Below are 17,802 nucleotides of genomic sequence, written 5' to 3' on the forward strand. Positions count from 1 at the left end.
TATATATATATATATATATATATATATAGGTATGTATGTACATATGGAAAACACACACACATATATACACATCTGCATACGCAGAATTATGTGCGATGCTGTGTGTTTTCCCACTTGAACATAATTGACAAGTTTTGAAATCAAGGAGTGAATTTTCCCACTTTTTTACTTTTTCAAGATTATTTCAGCTATCATGAGTCCACTCATTTTCCATATGAGTTTCCAAAGCAACGTGCTAGTTTCTGCTAAGGAGCCAGCCAGGCTTTTGATAAAAATTGTGCTCAATTTATACATCTACTTGTAGAGTGTACCGCTTCACATTATTAAGTCTTCCAGTCTATAGGTATGAGACGCCTATTCCTTAAATTTTTCTTCTTTCATTTCTTTCCACAATATTTTTACATTTTTAACATACATGTTTTATGCTTCCTTTGTTAAATTTATTTCTAATATTTTATTCTTTCGTATGCAGCTATATGTTATTTTCTTTGTTTATTATATTTCTTCATGTAATTATTTCCTTAATTTTGATTTTGGATTGGTTATCAGGAGGGTATAGGAATACAGTTGATTTGTGGGTCTGAGGCAGGAGGATAGGGAATTTAGGGGAGTAGTGAGACCCTACCCAAATAAATAAAGCTAAGGATGTAGCTCAGTGTGAAAGCTCTGGGTTCAATACCTGGTACTGGGGGAAAAACATAATAGAGTTTATCTTTACATAGGGATCTTGTATCCTGCAACCTTGCTGAATTTGTTTATCAGTAACTTCAGAAAATTCTAATAATTTTTTAGAAAATTCTTTGGGGTTTTCTATATGCAAGATCATATCACTGCAAATAGAGTTAGTTTCAGTACTTTTTCTTTTTTTTTCAGTTTTAATTAAGTTTATTGGTACATTTTAGGGATACAGTACAGTTACATTCATTGTTGGGATCTTGTACCTCTACGTGACAAGTCTTGATTCTCATTTTTTCCCCTTGACCCTGTCCTCCCTTTACCCCTCCTCCCCTCCCCATCTACAAACACTTTATTTCCATCTTTTCATTATCTCACATTTTTTTCTTTTCCCTTTTTACGCTTCCCCTACCCATCTCACCTTCCCTACACCTTTAGCTCTTTTCTTCCCATTTCTAAATGTCAGTAATCTTATTAGGGTCTTATGTATTATTGTAGATTATTCACACCAGAGAAACTATTCGGTATTTACACATGTGTGACTTATTTATCTCACTTAGGAGTATATCTTCAATATGTATCCATTTTCCTGTGAATGAATCTATTTTCTCATTCTTTATGGCTGAGTAATATTCCATTTTATAGAAAAACCACATCTTCTTTATCCAGTTTCCAACTGATGGGCACATGGGCTGTTTCCAAGATTTAGCTATTACAAACTGTGCCGCTATAAACATGGGTGTGCATATGTCTCTGTGATATGATTCTTTTAGTTCTTTTGGAAAGATACCCAGCAGAGGGATGGCTGGGTCAAATGGGGCCTCCAGTCCAAGCTCTTTGAGGTATCTCCATATTGGTTTCCATAGTGGTTGTACCAGTCTGCACTCCCACCAACAATGGAGAAGGGTTCCTTTCTCCCCACAACCCCGCCAACATTTGTTATTGTGTGATTTCTTGATAGCAGCCATTCTTTGTGGGGTGAGGTGAAATCTCAGTGTTGTTTTCATCTACATCTCTTGAATGATCAGTGATGTGGAACATTTTTTCATATATTTTCTTGCTGCTTTTACTTCTTTGTCTGAGAAATGTCTGTTCATTTCGGATGCCCATTTTTGAACTGGGTCTTTATATTTGGGGGGGCTGGTTGTTTTGAGTTCTTTATATATTCTTGATAATAGTCCTTTGTCTGAGGAACAGCTGGTAAAAATTTTTTCCCACATTGTAGATTGTCTCTTAGTTCTGTTGATGGTTTCTTTTGAAGTACAGAAGCTTTTTAATAAGATGAGATCCCAGTTGCTAGTTCCCGTGCTATTGAGGATTTGTTCATAAAGTCTTTTCCTATGTCAATGTCTTCCAGAGTTCTGCCTAACTTATCTGTACTTTTTCAATCTGAATGTATTTTATTTCATTTTCTTTAGTAACTACTCTGGATTCCGTTGCATTTTATACTAAAGAATAAAAAATACTGCACATAGTTGTCTCAGCTGAAGCATGCCATTTTAAACCACCTCCACTAATCTAACACTTTGAATGATACAATCTAATGTCAACAAAAATGAGGAACTATGAGAAGTTAGGAAGTGTAGTAGATGTTTATAAGCAATTGAACTGGCTACAGTTGCCCTCAAAACATAGCCAGCTGCGGAGAAGTTCTGTAGAGAACCCAAGGGCCCCACTGGGCCTTCATCCATTGGTTGGTGTGACAGGCAGAGAGGGGCAGGATACTATCAGCCGGCCTTTTCCCATGCCCTGTCTTACTGGCCATAGGCCACATTAATGTACATTGACACCTTACTGCCAGGTTGTGCTGCTGGCCCATCTGGGTCATGCATCAGCACAGGACTGTCACTGCCAACAGTATGTGGCTTCCTGAGGACCAGAAGTGATGAGAATTTTCAGCCCTCCAAGGGTTAATCTGAGGCCCCAGAGCCTCCTTCAGTGCAAATTTAACTTCCTTCTACCTTTCACTTCTCAGGAGACTGGGGACTGGGACCATCAACAGCAGTGTTAGTACAAAAGTGACACAGTGAATGGAGCATATTCAGTACCCACAGGGGGCTGTCTCTGTCACCTAAGGTTAAGCATGATAAACGTTCATGTCCATCTGCACTTTGCTTCCTCATTTACACCCCTGTTTTCATATTTGTTCAATATTTCATTTTTGAGATGTTTCCCAAATTGATAATATATTCTATATTTGTTGTAACGATTGAATGATTATTATCCCAGTCCATTATCATTCTTGCTGATAATGATTAATTATTATTTGCAATTATTTGCTGTGATATTGAAGCTTCACATATATGACATATGCTCTAGCTTTTCATTAATTGATGTATTCCAAAAAGTTATCAAAAAATGTTAAAAATTGTTCTTCATGCAGACTTGAATCTATGTATGTACACCTATTCTACATGAAATTTGTTAGTATAGTAAGTTATTTTTTTTCAGCTTTAATTGCATTTATTGGTACATTTTAAGGATACAGTACAGTTACATTCATTGTTGGGATCTTGTACCTCTACATGACAAGTCTCTGTTCTCATTTTTTGCCCTTGTTCTTGCCCTCCCTTCACCCCCTCCTCCCCTCCCCATCTACAACCACTTTGTTTCCATCTTTTCATTATCTCACATTTTTTTCTTTTCCCTTATTACCCTTCCCCTACCCGTCCCACCTTCCCTACACCTTTAGCTCCTTTCTTCCCATTTCTCAATGTCAGTAATCTTATTAGGATCATCTGTATTATTGCAGATTATTCACACCAGATAGTAAGTTATTTTTTAAGTTTACATTTTCTAAACAGAAATGTTAAAGACTTACGCACAATGACCTTTTATCTAGTAACCTTATTGTACCATCTTATACATCCTAAAGTTCATAATTTTTCCTTTTCTTTCATATATTTAAAATAATGATTTTGTTTCTTTTAATTCAATTTATATGCTTGTTTCATTTTCTTATTTTTAGACAAGATATGCAGTACAGTGATGAAATAAAAGATAATGGTGGGTGGAGAATTTAGCTCAGTGGTTACGCCACCTGCCTCTCAAACTCAAGGTCCCAAGCTCGATCCCTGGTACCAAAACAAAGCAAAACAAACAAAAAAAGATAAGACCATAGTATCAACTGTTTGACTTAAATATCTTCAAGAGTTTTACCCAGATTTAATGTTAGCTGAAAATGTAATATTGTATGTCTGTTATTCATTAAGGAATCTATATTTAAATCCTGATTTTCGAAGTAAATTTTTGGAAAAAATTAATAAAATATTCAAATATTTAGTGAAATTTTGCAAAGAACTAAAAGGAGAAAAAGGAAGAGAGGAAAGAAGGGAAGATATAAAAAGATATACTGTGAAATTCTGTACAGAAACACAGATTGGATAGAAAATTTTTACCTAGATTTGTGTCGATACATTTGAAATGTGATGAAAATGAATTATCAAAGTGTACTCAAACGTTAGAAAATTTACACATTCAAGCAAAACACTAGGAAATAAAAGGAAAAAAACATATAAGCCTATCCTCATTAAAAGCGTTAAATCAGACTTCTCGGCTTTCCAAAAATAAGTACTCTCTGTTTTACCCAAACTTATCACAAAGAAGACAACTTTCCTGGTGGTTTACCTTTTGAAACTGTGATTTCCCAATACTCAACCTGTGCAGTGAGACTAGAAAACAGAATGTGACCAGAAATCTCACTTCTAATACTGAAGGATTAGTAAATCAAATCCATCAGAGCTTAAATATGTTTGCCCTTGAAAGGTGATTTGTTCTGAGAATGCACAAAATGTTTTAAATTTAAGAAATCGACTAGCATAAATTCCCAAATAAGGAAATTAAGTATGCAAGATTTAAATATCTTGATGGGGCAGTATAAATTAGCAAAGCCATTTTGGAAAATGGCTCATTTTTATCTAATGAAATTAAATATCTCTCTACTGTCCAACCAAAAAACCTATACTCTTAGGTACATAGTCCAAAAGACACTTGAATATCTATATTAAAATAATTACAAACATGTTTATCTCATTAATTTTATAAACTCTAATACGGGAAACAGTAAAATACTACATAGAGAGGATAACTATATTCCCATATGGGTGTGTGCACATATATGTACTTTTTTGAATATTACAAAGATAAAAATAAATTAAATTTGTAACCACAACCAAACATGTGAATGCATCCTAGCAGTAAAATATTCAGTTGAATAGGCAAGTAACAGAAGATATGTATATGATGTTTTTTAAATTCTTTTAAAGCAACTTAAAACTAAACACAGGTATTTATTAGTACTATTTAATAGTACACTTGTGCCTGACAAAACTGTATTCTAAAAAAAAGAAACAATAAACAACAGGGGTATGTTTGGGTGGGATATGATGGGGTGAAAGTTGTTCTCATTAGTACTATCAATATTATGCAAGGGAAGAGCAACAAATAGTGAATATTTAAATTTGAAACAGTTATTACAGGCCAGGCATGGTGGTACAGACCTGCAGCGCTTGCAAAATGAAGGCATCTGGATAACAGTGAGTTTAAGGCCAGCTTGACCACAAAGTGAAATCCTGTCTCAAAAAAAAACCAAAGCAAAAAAACAGTAAAAACACACTGCCTTTAATCCCCCTCACAATACTCACCCTGCCTTCATGTCCCCTTATTCCATCCTTCTTGCCATTTTCTGAAGCCGTTCTGCAAGTCCTCTTTCAAAAGAGATGAAAAATACAGTAAATGCTTCCCTCTAGGACCATCCAAAAAAAGACAGCCTCATACAATTGTGAAGCTGGGTCCTCATCCACCTTCTTCACTGGATCTGGTGTCCTGAGACTTCCGGTTCTTCCCCAAAGTCACAATGGCCGTGCCCAGGAAACGTTTTGAATCTATCCAGGACACAGAGGCAGCCAGGACAGCACTAGAGACCCTCGAAAGAGGACTCCAGAGCTGCTTCAGAAAGTGGCAAGGATGATGTTTGAAGCAAGCATGAGTATTTTAAGGGGTTTGCTTGGCAATTCACTTTTACTGCAGGAAAATTTTTCAAAGGTGAACGTTCACTGTAGTTTCCAGTCACTCATAGTTGTCTGGTCGGTTGGGTGTTCATTATGTTAATGAAATCTTCATTGTTATCTCAATTCACACAGGCATACGATTTGATAGAATTGCTCACCTATTCACCATTTAAAAGTTTGATAGGAAATAAATAATGGAAGAAAAATTTCTTAACTAAAATTTATCTACACAAAAGTATATCATAAAGCATCGGTGTAGAAATGTTAAACATATTTTAGTGTGGACATCATTTATAGGATTACTTTAAATTTGTGTTTGCATCCGGAAAATATAACCGTTCATTATCATGTAATAATTTTCAAAAGCAAGTGTTATTTCAGAATTACTCTTCACAATTTAACATTTAATCTTCCCAAAACTCGAGATGGTTCTTGTCCCTAAAGCCATTGTTCACGTGATGGTTTATGTCATTTTCCATTACCATTTAAAGAAAGTTTACTCTACAGGAGTGTTGGAAAGAATTCATCCAAGCCCAAGACTGTGTTTTTCAGTACACAGAGTTTGTAAACAGCAGTAAATTGTATGTGTGGCCTCTAGTCTGAGTGCCCGCTCTTCCCTTTGGGGGAACTCTGAGGTGCCACTTGTGCAGAGCTGTCATGGTTCAGCTTGACATACCAAAGTGGCCATGCTTAGGTTTGGAGGCCTAAACTAGTAAACATCGTAGTGTTTGTGAAATGTACCAGATTTCTCCATTATGGGACAAGACAATCAAAATAAGCTCCTTAGGTGTAACAGCTGGAAGACCAAAAGACAAATCTTGGGAGTTATCCTTGAGAATGAACAGTTTTTCTTTCTGTCTTCTGTTTTACGGTTACTTGCTGATCTGTTCTATTATAAAATAATGTCTGCTATGGTATAATGTCATTTTCCTACTATTTTCACATGAGTTTTCTTTGTCGTTTGAATTGGAGTTTGGGTTTCATTGAAATTTTCTTTGGATTTCAGAATCCTTAAATACTTGTACAATCAAATAAAAGGAAATTGAATTTCTATTCTCTGTTTATGTCCCTTGCAATTTCCTTTTCAAAATGGTGTTTATATCTCAGAGGTTTTGAGCCTGAAGCCTCCAAAAGGACATCAGTGTGAGTTATGTCAGAGATGTTCAAACGAAGACGGGGTCTCAGTACATTCTTTATTTAAACCTAGAAGAAAGTTGTAGGTGAAATAAGGTAGCATTTAGGGAGTTTTTTTTAAAAAATCTTTACTACCTATGAAAAAATAAATATATTATTACAATGAGTTTATGTCAAGAGATTTATTAATTCCATATCTAATTTAAGTCTGCAGTCTATGAGCTCTTTTATGAGAGTAGAAAATATAGTCCATGTATAGTCTTAGAGTTAAATAATGTAGTGTTCAAAATTTGAGTGTATTTGCAGCTACTTACCAGGAAATTAGGCATTGTGCAAGTTCTAAAGTAAGCATATATATGACAATTCTGTAAGTGCTGTGCCATTTCTCCAATGAGGAAATGTATAAGCATCTTACTGTTGCAAGCGCAACAGATTTAAAGGAAATCATGCACTTTATATTCAAGCCAGAATGATTTCACTGTTACCAGTGTGTTTTTCGTAGGCTTCACTGTACATGAATCTGGTCCACATAGTAACATAGCATTAATAGCAATATGTTCAGTAGGGTGTATTCAGAGTCCAAACACTTCAGATACTATAATAAGTAGAAAAAATGGAAAATAAAGATTGGGACCTGGAGAAGAAGTTTTATGAGATCAGAGCTTCAAGTACATAATTGGTGCTACTCGTTCCCACTGGGAATAAAAAATACAGTCAACAGTAGAAGAATGTAAAGATATTTATACCTGAAACAAATTAAATAAGGAAAAATTTGATTTTATGAAGCGTCAATGATGAAATCTGTAATGAAAGCTCCTTTTCTGTTTTGAGGTATTGGGGCTTGAACCCAGAGTCCCCACACCAAGCCACATTCCCAGCCCATCATTATTAAATTATTCTACATTTTGAAACGAAGTCTTGTGAAGTTGCTGTTTCCCAGTCTAGGTGTGAAAGTCTGAGACTCTTGTCTCAGCCACCCAGAGTCCTGGGATTTCCGGTGTGTGCCACTGTGTCCGCTTTACGGCCAAAGCTCATCGTGCAGTTTGTGGTGATTGAGGCATGGAAGATCTGGACAGCCCAAAGCCTGGTCCCCCTGATATACACATGTTCTGCCAGTGCTACCAGCATTGCACTGGAATGGAAATGTTCTGCACTGCTTTTATCCATGAAGCACGTATACTCTATCTTTTGGACGAAAGATCATCCTTCGGGAAGTCTTGTGTGTATGGTGCTATCCACAGGGCATTCTCTGCTTTCTAGGTCGCCTCCCTCTCTTCTCTCCAGTGCCTGCTGACCCTTCTGTTTCTTGACTTTTAACATTGGCACTGCATTTTCTTAAAGCTTTATGAAGCATTTACCTTTGTCTGATTTTTTTCCACTTGCATTGGTAGGGTCAAGGGAATCAAAATTACATCCAGCTTTCTAGGCATTGTTGCTATTGGTAAAGTCTAAAACTCAATCACTAAAAGCAGGCACATGTCCAGTGAAGGGAGAGAAAGATTTGCACCCCAGCTTGCATGGTCTGATGAAATGAAAAGAAGTATAGCATTCTGAGGATGATTTGCAAATTGGGGGAAAGGCTGAGTTTGTTAGGAACAAAACATAGCTCCTCCAGGAGGAGGGACACACAGAAAAATATTGATTATTCTGTCAAATTCCCTGACTTGTAAGGACTTCTTAGTCTCCGGGACACTCGATGTGATTTGCATAGCAATATTCATTATGTTGTAGATATTCTGTTTGCAAAATTCTTACACCTTTGTTTGTTGCAGAAGAGAAAGTTGTATGTGGCTGCACAAACTGACACACCCGTTTGTGTGTAAATGCTAGTCTCCAAGCTGTGAGTCCCTAAGATATTATAATGGTGGTAAGAAATACAAGGCCTTTGTTAAAATTCGATTTGACAAAATAATTGTTGAAGTTATAGTCAATAGCTCTTCAAATGTAGACTATCTTCCAAATTCTGCCTCCTGAAGGGGACACAAGTTTCATCCCCAGTTTGGTGAATTTCTACCTGTGTGAGTGATGCTGGCATAACCTACACCTACACAGCACTCCCTATGTGCTGCCAAAAAAAACTAACTTCTGCACACGTACTTGAGAGTACTGTCACTGTTTTCTGCCTCACATACAAATCAATTACTGATACTGCTCTTTGTTTTCTACTTTGTGCTCTGGCACTGCTGGAATTAAAGTGTCTAAATAATCTGTTGAATGTCATCATGCTCTTTGATCAAAGGCTTGTAATAAATGTCCATTAACCAACTAATAATGACCCTATAAATTATAGACTAATTCAATTAGGCACCTCCCTCAATTGCTATTCATGGAGAAGTCAAAGTTCCCAGCCCGTTCCAAATCAGGCTTGAAAGGCCAATATCGAAGCTATGTTAATTCGATGCTTCCAGGATGATCTGATTTTTTTCATGTACTCTGCAAAATGTCACTTTCAATGATGTAATAAGAAAAATTGGATTGTTCACCCCAGGAGTTTTCAAAGTTTTGCACTTTTATTTAGGTATATTGTATTTTTTTCTAGTAGAAGTCTTAGAGAGGTTGGATAATACCTAAACTCTTTACTTGAGGTCAATTTTAGTTCCTTATAAATATCATTATTTAAAGATCATTTGCAAAACCACTTAAAAATAAAATTTTCTATAATATTGCAAAGAACTGTTCATTATGAAGAGAATAGAAAATCAATCTATTTGCCCTTACTCCAGCATGATTAAAATGAATTAGTGCAAGGGCATTCAATTTGATCCCGATATTATTTTATAAATTATAATTTTATTATTTAGTATAATATATAATTATAATGGGCTGACTGTATCTTTTAAACTTCTTTGAAATGTAATGAGAAGATAAATAGACTTTCATTTAGAACCACTTTTACCCATGGAGAGAGCTCGGGTGACTTTTAAAGAATGTTTTCCCAAGGAAGACCTTTGAAGCTTCCTCTGGAGAGTTGATTTTGGGTGTTCCTATGCAGAGCTTCAGAGTAGATTTCTTGCATCCTCTCCACTCATTTGACTTCTAGGTTGTGATTATTTCTGCATCCTTTGACTCCCTTCCAAACCCCAAAGTAGGCCCGCAAATATTCATGCACTGGGGTGCTATTGGTGGTTGTCCACGGCCTGGGCAGAAATTCCTGTAACTACAGTGTGGGAATCTGAACATCTCGATCAGAAAAGCCGTGGACCAGACTCAGAGCTGAGCAGGCTCAAAGCCCAGTGGTCACTTCACTACAACCAGAAGGGCCATGCCAAGACGACGCTCTGGCTTCTCATTCCCCCATCTCCTCCACTGACAAAGAGAATACAACCCCAGTAATACAGATCTGGCCAAAGTAACTAGAAGATTATTAGACACAGGAACTCATGGAATATTAAAGTATGAAACTGTTCATCCAATATGTACACATTGAAATGACCGGTGTATGCTAGGTGGACAATGGGAACTAAGTCATCTATTCCTGTGATTTTACATCTTCAGAGGAAAGACAGACTATAACATGAAAGAAAATTATATAATAGAGAAGTAAACAATGGGTGGTTGGTTATTCAAGCCAAATTTACATCAAATGAAAAATAATAGAATGCATCAAATTTTGTGTTATCAAAAAAGTAAATTATCCTTCCTGTATTTCGAGGAAATTAACAAGAGTAGGATAAACACACAATTCAGACCAGCTTCAGGAGTACTTCGTAAATATCTGCTTGTCCAGAGGCAGCATTGAAGTCTGAAAGAAAATTGCTGCCAGGGACTTGATGCACAGAGGGGGGAAGAGGACCCCGAATGACCAATGTGTCAAAGGCACAAGGACTTTCTCTCTTTTCAATTTAATAAGGCGAATGAAATAAGAAAACATGGGACCTATAAGTCCAATATTCAGCACAACAGAACAGTGAGCATTATTCTAAGGTGATGAAGAAAAACTGAAAATGGACATTTTTCTACAGAATGAGTTGGTTACTAGAAGAAACGTAAAGATAGTTTTCATTAAAAAGATATCAGCAGGGAAGATGGATGCTGAGAGAAGGAGAGAGGTGCTGTGGCAGTGTACTTCAAAGACATCTGAAAAGTGGAAATTACATAACTAAAAATAAAATTTATAATATTGAGGACAAATAGAGAAACTCAGATTATAGGGGAGTTTGAACTCCGGTACCCCCTCAAAGGAAACTCTAAAGGAAATTATAAAATAATGCATAAATGCATTTCAAATGAAAGATTATGCCCATAGAAAAACAGTTGCACCAGTGAGCAGATAGGGAAATGGAGTTTAGTCTATTTTCCCCGCATTTTTACAGTGCGTATTGCTGTGCAGATTAGTGAATCTCATTTTGGCAGATTCGTACATGCACATAACAGATTTTAATTATTTTGTCCCCCATCGTTCCCTTCCCTTCGCATGCCCTAGTTTCATATTGCCATTTGTAAAGAAGATAAAAGAATCAAAATAAATAAAATAGTTTCCATATCTAATGCACCCAAAATAGTAAATGGTGTATAGCCATTGTAAATTATTATATTATTATTTATTATTGTTATTATTATTTGTAAAATATTTAAGAACAGAAACATATAAAATGTCAAAGCTGGATATACCCTATGAGGTAACTGTATGAAGATGCATGAGAATAGGAAATCTTTGAAAATTATAACATAAGAAAGTTAACAGACGTTAACTTTACATAGAATTATAGCTAATTTTAATGCATTCCTTATATCTTTTACCTCCAAATAGTTTTTGTTTAAAAATCCTATTTTTATGTTTCTTTGATCAAGTAACCTTAGTCCTTTTAGCCTATCTTCTGGAAATCTGGCAGAATGAGAATTAAACGTTTATGAAAGTATTAATTTTTAAGGAAAAATTGAAGAGGGTGGTGAATGATTGTTTTTAATGTACAAGTGAATGGGCATGGTAAATATTTAAAATGATCTCTTAGAACAAAATAAGTTTTAATAATCATTTAATTGCATAGAAAATTATGAGCTAAATGTTAAGGAAGAAAGAATAAACTATGTGCCTACAAATATGAATGAAATGTATAAGCAAACATTTGATATTCAATATTTTTCAAATGCTAAGAGCAACAATTTTGTCTACAAAACATACATGAATAAGGAAGACAAACACTGATTTTATCTGCTGTTGAGGCAGTTTTCTAATCTCTGTATTTCGTTTTTTCTACATAAAGTGATTATATTCATATTGAAACGATTATCAGAATAAAAGCTGTTAAATATAAAATGCTCATGGTTACCATGCTATCTCCTGTTCTCTGTAAAATAATGTAGCTGAGTCTACATAAGTCCTTGCAAAATCAGCCATGAAGTGACAACAGTCATCAACACAATTCAGGTTGAAATAAAGCTCTGTGTGTGTTGCCGTTGCAGGAGATTGCACGGCAATTTCGAATTCAGAGCAGGTGATACCTGGGTACTTGGGACCCCAGCAGTGTTGGGGTGATCTACAGAGCCTGCTCCTGAACGCTCGCCGGACAGAGCTCAGGAAAGCATGGCTACCGCGCCGTGTGCTGCTTCACCTGTCAAATGCACATAGTAAAGCAACAACAGAGCAGAAAATCCCCTGTTCTTGGAAAGGTTATTTTGTGGTATCATTTAGTCTTGTTTCATTTTCATATTTCAAAATATGATAGGGAAAATTAACTACTATTTTAAGTGTTTAAAAACCTGGCTGGAGGTTCAAAAGCTGTTGAGTAAAGTAAGAGTAAGAGTGAGCGCTTTGGTGGCCATCGTAGTCTAAGGATTCTGAGCCTCTGACCCTGGAGACCAAACCAGATGCAGAGAGTAAACAGGATCTGATCATTAGCTGTTCACCCTTGAGGTGGGCCTGCGAGGATGGACTACAACTGGCGCTAACGTGTGATGACCAATATTGCTCAGAAGACAAGTAAAGTTAGTTTTGTGCCTTAAATGATGTCATAGTCAGTTCTTTCTTGTAATGTGAAGGTAAAAAGATATTGGAAACAAAATGTTCTCTAAATATTTTCCCTATAACTCAATTTCTAACCCCAGTTACCCAGCTGTGTCTGTGAGTGGTACATTCACGGATCCAAGCTATTGAGGATTGATAATATTTAGGCAAAATGTTTTTCTGTGCTGGGGAAAAAAACAGACTTTCGATCATTATTGTCTAAATGATACTGTAGAATTTCTATTTGCACACCACTTAAGACATTTACTTTTTTTTTTTTTTTGATACTGGGAATCGAACTTGGGACCTTGCACTTGTGAGGCAGATGCCAAAACCACTGAGCTAAATCCCAGGCCTTGCGTGGCACTTAGATTGCATAGGTTTTATAAGTAACCTAGTGTTGATTCAAAATATATGCGAAGATATATACATAGGTTATATGCAGATTTTATTTTATATGGTGCATTTTAACATCTATAGATTCTAATATTCACAGAAGGGTGTGGGGGTCAATGCCCAGGAGACACCAGTCGTGCTGACAGTAGACAATTACACTAGCTTCGGTTTAATGGATTAATGTTACAAAGCTTCAGAAAGTTGTAAAATATGTAATCTAAATAATACATATATATAGTTTATTATTACAAATTGTATAAATACATAAACTGCATTCTTACATAACTAATAGAATATATAAACTAAATAGTAAAAAGGCAAAAAATAGAGCATTTTCCATGCGATGGCGCTTTAGGAGTGTGGCACCTTTCTGTGATGGTAGCATCGTTCACTCTGACAAAACTACTTCTCAGACTTGCTTTCATCCTCGTCCTCCATCCCAGAACGTCTCCGTGAAGATCAAGACACTTTTCCAGACTGCCCTGTCTTTTCCAGAAAGCCTCTGTCCGGGTGGGAGGCAGATGTGCTATACCACTTTTCTGCCTTGGACATGCTCTAAAAATATTTATACGTTGCTAAAACAGACTGTTTTACAACCAAAAATTATATCCCTAACTGACCATGCTGCAGTGTTTTGTGTTTTTTGCTACTCTCTCTGTAAATATTTCTCCCTCTTGTTTTCATTCTTATCAGAGTGAAATAAATCACTCAGCAGAATCTGCAATTTAACTCAGTCTTTTTTATTGTTTTGGAACAATATGTCGTGCAGATCAATATTTAGATAAGAATGCAAAATATAACGGTCAATCTTGTTTTTGTTAGCCATTTTACTCAAATGAGCATTTCAGTTGGCTCATATTTTCTCTAATTTGAGTAAAAATGACACGACTATCTTGGTATGCATCCTGAGAATAAGATCAAGATACAGTAAAATCCAGAAGTTTCCTCTGAAACAATGTTCCAGCGGATTTTTCCCTCTTCCTATATTCTTCTAACAAGGTTCTCTCAGACTCTTAGGCCTTCCTCCCTGTTACTTGTTTTATCTTATCAAGGTCTTCTTGAACACCACTTACTGTGTTAAATAGACTTTTGTACACATTTAATAAACAATTTCATGTTATCACAGTAAAATGCTACAAAGATTAGTATTCTCATTTTTCAGAAGGGGAAATTGAGATCTAGAGGGAGTAAGTAGCTTGTCCGAGGATGTAGAGCCAGTTCAGGAACCTGAGCCATGCGGCCCATGAAAGTAGGCTGTCTGGAAGATGGGAGGGAACCTTTAACTAGATGCCTTTGCCAGTACAAATTTGTTAATACAACTGTGGTACTCTGCTCTACCAGGGATGTTTTCACACACACACACACACCCACACACACACACACACCCACACACACACACACCCACACACACACACACACACACACACACCTGGATAAAAGAAGGTAGGATCTTCTGTTATGATTTATCGTGGCCTTCTTGCCCTGGGTTTGCTTCAGGTCTGTGGAGCATACTTAGGAAGTAGCTCCAGCTCCGTTCAGTAAAATTCATTGAGGCGGTGGTAGCTGTGAGGTTTCATGCAGCTTAAGACTCGAAGTGCAAGACACTGAGCCATACATCTACCCCTGACCCAGCACGTTCTATTGGAGCCCAACTTTGGGAAATGAGGAACTGAAATAGCAGCAGAAGATATGTAGCGTAGAATACTTGCAGTTCAAGTTTAGCCGTGGATATCTATGAGAAGGCATGGTGGCTGGACGCCCTGGACAAATATCAGGGCCAGAGCGATGGGCTTCCCGACAGTCATCATGCACGCTGCGCCCCGGGATGAGATCTGCGCAGCCCCGTTTCAGCAACTTCATGTTCCACGCAAGGTATTAGTTTTGTATTGAAAGGAGCTTTGTTTAGAGTCAGTGCTCAAAGTTGAATGTAGCAAAATTTAGGACAAAACTCCGACTTGAAACAGATTCCTGCCTAAGTGGAGAAGCTGGTTTCAGTGGAACAAGAAAGAAAAACAATTCTAGATTTTTTAAAAATGGCTAGAAAAGAGGAGTAGACAGTGGGAGAAAAGAATCAAGAGGGTAGGGGAAGGATAGGGAAAGGAGAAAATGAAAAAAAATGGAAATAAAATGTTTGTAAATGGGGAGGGGAGGAGGGGGTGAAGGGAGGGTAGGGACAAGGGAAAAAATGAGAACCAAGACCTGTCATGTAAAGGCACAAGATCCCAGTAATGAATGTAACTGTACTCTATCCCTAAAACGTACCAATAAACTCAATGAGAGAGAGAGAAAAAAAAAAAAAGCAAGAGCGCAATCTAAGAGATAACATCCCTGACTGGCAAGAGACACCACTGACCTACGAACTACATGGAGCGGGAGGTTCCAGGAACCCACTCTGCACCACCTGAGCTGAGGTGAAGAGAGCCTGGGGGCATCCCTGTCCCCCTGAGGCTCCTGAGCCTTCCTCTGTGTTAGCAGCCTAGGATGGCCACACAGTGATTCAGAGTTCCGTAGCAAAGATTTATTTCTCTTTTGCTTTCTGCCACTTTTTGAAGGTCGGCAATGTGAAGAACACTTTGAAGAATGGCAGCTTTGCCCGAGTGTCTCTGAGCAATTAGATTTGGATTTAGGAGAACAAAAGTGATCCATATTTTTACTCCTGGACAGCTGAAGAACAGAGGAAATTTGATATAACACCCAGGGCTTTTCCAGTATTGTAAATCCAGGCTGGCTTTGTTTGTCTTAGACTTCCTGTCAGCTCGATGAGTGTGATGACTCTTCAGAAAGTTCTGATGTAATCTGGTCAGACGGGGGGAAAAAAGCACTGGATGAAAATGTGATTTATTACGCGATCTTTGAATCAGAGACACAGGAGGTTAGAATCTGGCACCGTCTTCTGTTCACTGTTTATCTCTGGACAGCACCGTGGATGTTACTTCTCTGGGTCTCTGTTCCATTATGTTCGGACTGGAGATGACAGCTTACTTTGGGTGCTCATTGAAAGGGCTGAAAAGGGACTCACACACGCACACACACACACACAAAAATATAGAACAACATAATTCACCATTTCCTGCTTAGGATACATATTTTTGTGATCCTTTACTATTGTTCAATGCACAAGATATTTTAGATGATATATTTAGAACATCAGAATGACAGTTTCTGAAATATTTTCATATGCATTAACAGTAACCCTCTACCCTAGTTCATTGTCCAATTGGAGCTTAATGTCTTTCACACGCATTCCCAAAAGTGAGCAAAAAGTCCATGTGAATTAAAACAATATACATTTGCAGTCTTTGACCCATTAGAAGCTTTTCCCCATGTCTTTAACGATGGGCATCTGTGTCACTAAATGTGGCCTTTCCGTTCACTGTCTGTGGCTCTGAATTCATCCACAGCCTGTTTCTGGCCCATGATGTCTGTTTGTGTCTATCTCACATCTCACAGGATGCGGGACCTGAAATAGAAACAAAAGGGCACAGGGTAGAAAGCATCAAGGTCACACATGGGATCATGACAGTAAAAGATGATAAGATCAAGGATGTGCCCTTCTCTTAGTCACAGGAAGTGGGTGGAAGTAGGGGACTATTATAGGAGGTAAGCGGAAGCTATAGATCAAAGAAAACAAAGCCAAATGTAAATTTCTTACAAGAGTTGTCTGCTTGGAAAACAAAGTTTCTTGAATTTATTTCCTAAATTAGAATTTTAATATGTAAGATGCAAGAGTGAATTAGAAAAATAGGAGGTAAATTATTGATCTATTCTAAATAGATGTTCTTCCTGTCTTGTGTGCAGTCGTTACTTTTTTTTTTTTTTTTTTTTTTTTTTTTTGTACCAGGGATCAAACTCAGGTCCTTGCACATGCGAGGCAGGCGGTGGAACCATTGAGCTAAATCCCCAGCCCCATTAATTACTTTTTGATGGTTTTATTACTTCCTGAATTCCCACTGATCTCATGGCCTTAAAGTCCATGTGCTGCAAAAAAAAACAAAAAAAGAATACCTTATGAAAACAGATCTCACAAGTCACAAATGCATACTTTTAATCCTCCTTCATCTTGGAGAACACTTGACTTTATCCTCAAGCTTTTTAGAGACCCTAGCTTTCTGAAAAGCTGCCAGCCATTACCGTTACTCAATTATGTATTCTTGACTTGATTAAAATTCATAGAAACATTTACTTTTATTGTTATTTAATTGATCGGCGATGTCAGTAAATTGAATTATAAGCATAAACTCTGGGAGATGATAATCAATCTCAAAGCCAGTCCTGCCAATCCTGACACATTTCACTTACACCAAAGCTACCCAGCTAGATGAGTCAGTTTAACATAAAGTGTGTTGGACTCAAGTGAACACCGTTTTACTTTAAAAATGGCCCAAATAGTTGTTAAAGGAATCTTAGACTACGTTTTCCCAGTGGCAAAGTTAATTGTATGCGAAAAACACATGCAGTCCTCTGCTTCAAAATATTTGTAGAAATAACCAGGAAGATATGAGTTTAGCAAGTTTGATTTTTTTTTCTCCTTTATAATTATTCTTTTTTTTTACTTTATTTTTTTTTATTTTATTGAGTTTATTGGTACATTTTAGGGATACAGTACAGTTACATTCATTGTTGGGATCATGTACTTACATGGCA

General features: G+C 36.9%; 1 protein-coding gene across 2 annotated transcripts in view; it reads left to right on the plus strand.

Moving 5' to 3' along the window:
* Positions 1-17,802, plus strand: part of Edil3 (EGF like repeats and discoidin domains 3) — a 287,167-nt gene that overhangs the window by 238,924 nt on the left and 30,441 nt on the right. The window lies entirely within an intron of this gene.

Source organism: Fukomys damarensis, unplaced genomic scaffold (assembly GCF_012274545.1).
Source record: "Fukomys damarensis isolate Sample0158 unplaced genomic scaffold, DMR_v1.0_HiC HiC_scaffold_3, whole genome shotgun sequence".
NCBI lineage: Eukaryota > Metazoa > Chordata > Mammalia > Rodentia > Bathyergidae > Fukomys > Fukomys damarensis.